Source organism: Grampus griseus (genome assembly GCF_964374135.1).
Source record: "Grampus griseus genome assembly, chromosome: 12".
In the NCBI taxonomy this organism is placed as follows: domain Eukaryota; kingdom Metazoa; phylum Chordata; class Mammalia; order Artiodactyla; family Delphinidae; genus Grampus; species Grampus griseus.
Genome location: NC_139006.1, coordinates 6,833,076 through 6,837,192, shown reverse-complemented (window position 1 = coordinate 6,837,192; position 4,117 = coordinate 6,833,076).

Genomic DNA, 4,117 nt, shown 5'->3' with positions numbered 1-4,117 from the left:
CTCCGCGGACCGGAAGCACCGACCTGAAGGCCCGCCCCCAGCGGGGGGGCACGTGACGCCAGCCCTTGGGCCGTGACGTCATCACCGCGCGGGCGGGCGGACGTGACGTAGCAGTCTGGGCACCTGGCGGGAGGCGTGTTAGGGGCGGGGGTTGTCTGAGGAAAGGTAGGGGGGCTTCTAAGGGAAGGGAAAGGAACCTGGGGACGGGCTTGTGACCCAGTGAGCAGCGGTAATGATGTCACTGCGGCACAGGAGTGCGCGCCATGATGCCATAAGAGCCTTTTCCTCAAGGAAAAGAAATGCCTAGATTCATTTGACAAATATTTGTTGAGACCTCCTGTGTGGACTAGGAATTGGGTATACAGTTCTGAATAAAATAAAAAGGACCCCTGCTTACATGGAGCTAACAGACGGGGAAGCAAACAAAAAAGTAAAATGGTTACAAATTAGGAGTGTACAAAGAAGGAAATGAATGCTGAAATAAGAGAATAATAGGAATACCTTTAGAGAGAGTAGTAGAAGATGGCCCTCTCAGAGAAGATATCTGAAGAGACCTGAAGGATGAGAAGGGCAGAACAAGCCACCATTCCTGTATGAAGCCCAAGGCAGCAAGACCAGCATGTGCAAAGGCCCTGAGTCAGGACTAGCTTGGTACATTCAAGGAAGGGCAGAAAACCAGTATGGCTGAAGCATGGTGAGCAAGGACCCACGTGAGTGGCCCCTTTGCATCAACTCAGAGGAAGGTGCCTAGACGTCCAGGTGGGCCAAGCTGTGCTCTTTCAGAAACAACATGATTTCAGGTGCCATTGCTCAATCTCCCCATCTATCTAGAAGCCTCTCGAGATCCAGGAGTTCTGGGAACTGTTAACCTGCTTTGGAATCTGCCACAGTTCTAGTTGGAAGAAAGCAAAATCTGAGGTTAACCATGACAGCCTCCTAATTTTACACATAAGGAAACTGAGGCCCTGGGAGGAGGAAGTTTTTGTTTTTTTCCAGAATCGAGTAATTGGCAGCTCTCCTGGCTCCCAGACTGGCATCCGCCACGCTGGCAACTTACGACGCTGACCTTGACACATAACTCAGCACTGAGCACAGTCCCGGCATTCAGTAAACGCTTGTTGGCTGACTAATGAGCTTTGTGTATGAAGATATTTCTGCTCCGCCATCCAGAGAGCATAAGGTCTGAGTTTCCTGCCCATACATTAGACGGGGCTGCACTGACCTGTTCTTTCTGTCCTAGCCCCTGTGACTGAGGGCACACATTTGTAGAAAATGAGCAAAATTAGAGGAAGCATTTCATACTGTCTGTAAACAAAAGTTTTTTATCGAGTTCAAAAAAGGGCACACGGGACTTCCCTGGCGGTCCAGTGGTTAAGGCTCTGCACTTCCAATGCAGGGGGCACGGGTTCTACCCCTGGTCGGGGAACTAAGATCCCGCATGCTGTGTCGCATGGCCAAAAAAAAAAAGAAGAAACGGCACTCAGTTGTTTTCTTCCTTTGAGCTCCTGACACATGGTCCAAAAAGGTGGCTTTGAGGAAGAAAGACCACAATAAAGAGGAAGGGAATGTAGAAACTCAAGTTTGTGGCCAGGGTAGTCACTCAGTTTTGTTTCGTTTTTTCTTTTCGCTTCAGAAAAAGTATAAACCTGCCAAACTATGAATAGTAGCTATATTTCCAGGAAATTCTCATCCATGAGGCTTAAGACCTTGTCCAGAAATTTCTCAAATTCTCCACAGAAGGTAAGAATAAGGTTGGAGGGCAGAGCACTCCAGAACATAGAGGGATGAAGTAACTCATCCAAGGACACACACCAAGAATAAGCCCGGCTCTGGATGGTACACCTGTATACAAGGGCCCCTAGAACACTCAGTCCAGACCAGGTTCACAGCTCAGCCTTGCCCGGTCCTTTTATAAACCTTCTCAAACCTGCTTTCTGCCACCGACCTATTCGAGTCACACACCACTTCCTTTGTCAAATAGAGCAAACCACAGAAAAATCTTGTTTTCTCCCGCTCTAAAAAATTTCTCGTGGCACTTAAAAGTGGTTGAGAGAAGAAACATAAGAAAATCATTGCATTGCTGTCAAACCCGTTGATTTAAATGCATGGTGAGCTTGTACATCACCCTCCCCCCTTTTTCTTTTGTTAACTGATGGTGGGATTTCTCTGCAAACCTATGTCTGCCTGTAGTATTTGTGGGTTAACTAAGATTTTGCACTGGCAAATCAAGGGCAATGTATGTATGTGCCAGGGCTTCTGTCTCAACGGGAGCATTGTTACCACCTAGCAACAAGTCTCCTGTTGTACAACATGGGGAAATTGTTTGGAAAGCATACTCCAAAAAAAATACATAGACTTCACACAGTTGAAACTTAAGATCGTCTAGCCTTGAGATTAGAATTTTCTCTTTCTGATGGAAGTTAGTAGAATTATTCATAAATGTTTTCCAGTTTGAGGAGCTGGGAGAAAACATGCTGACCTGATGACAACGTATCCATAGCATATGCTATGCAGCTCTGTGTGGGCAGGAGAGGAATGATTTCCTGAGGACGCAGGTGGCACAGCCGTGCCCCTCTTAGGACACACAGCCTGATGACACCACCATTGTCACTGTCATCTACTGACACCTAAATGCCCAATGACTTAAGCACTACTCATCAAGAAGAAAAAAAATAATTTTAGACAGAGTCCCTACTTTGGAGAGTGAGGGAAGATATAAAAATACAGAGCAGTACCTTTTTTAAAATTTATTTTATTTTATTTTTATTTTTGGCTGCATTGGGCCTTCAATGCTGTGCACGGGCTTTCTCTAGTTGCAGCGAGCGAGGGCTTCTCCTTGCAGTGGCTTTTCTTTTTGCGGAGCACGGGCTCTAGGCATGCGGGCTTCAGTAGTTGTGGCACGAGGGCTCAGTAGTTGTGGCGCACGGGCTTAGTTGCTATGTGGCATGTGGGATCCTCCCAGATCAGGGCTCGAACCCCTGTCCCCTGCCTTAGCAGGCAGATTCTTAACCACTGTCCTACCAGGGAAGCCCTAGAGCAGTACCTTTTAAATGATATTTAAAGTTGATGTTATTTTGGTGTGTTGTAAAGGTGGAGGATGCAGGAAGTTTGGTTATTTTAATTTGAAGTTTGCCTTCTTTTTGTTTTTGGATTTTTCTCTTATTTTTTGCTCCCATATGGGGTTTATTTAATCAACTATTTCAGTCACAAAAAAAAAAAGGAGAAAAATATAACAAACACTCATGTGACTCACCTGATTAAAGACTAAACATCACAGGCAAAATTGAAACCCCTAGTAGCCTTTCTCCCTTTCCAGAGGGTAGCTACTATCTTATTATTTTACCTTACATCTATATAGCCATAACCTTAATTTTATAATATACACATAATATATGTGTATATATTTACACACATGCACATATATATACACACACATTTGTAGAAAATGAGCAAAATTAGAGGAAGCATTTCATACTATCTGTATATAAAAGTTTTTATCGAGTTCAAAAAAGGGCACACGGGACTTCCCTGGTGATCCAGTGGTTAAGACTCTGTGCTTTTTTGGATCAACAGTGAGTTTGTTTTGGGGTTGTTGTTTTTTTTCAGGCACACCTCACGGCTTGCGGCATCTTAATTCCCCAATGAGGGATTGAACCCGAGCCCACGGAAGTGAAAGCACTGAGTCCTAACCACTGGGCCAGGGAATTCCCAACAATGAGTTTCTGAAATGTATCCCTGCTGATTCATATAGTATGAAACATTCTTTTTTCACAACTGTATAGTGTGCCACTGTATACATGTATGACCATTTTTGAACTCCTTTCTTCTGTTGTTGAGGGTCAGAGGGTATTCACATCTTCAGGTTTACCGGATGTTGCCAAATTGCTTTCCAAAATGGTTGTGCCAGTAGTGTTTGTTTTATTGTGACCAAATATACATAAAATTTGCCATTTTAAATATTCTAAGTGTACAGTTCAGTGGCATTAAATATATTCACGTTGCTGTGCAGCCATCACCACCATCCATGTCCAGAACGGAAACTCTGTGCCCATTCAGCAGTAATTCCTGTTTCCGCCTTCCTCCAGCCTCTTGTAACCATCATTCTCTTTTCTGTCTC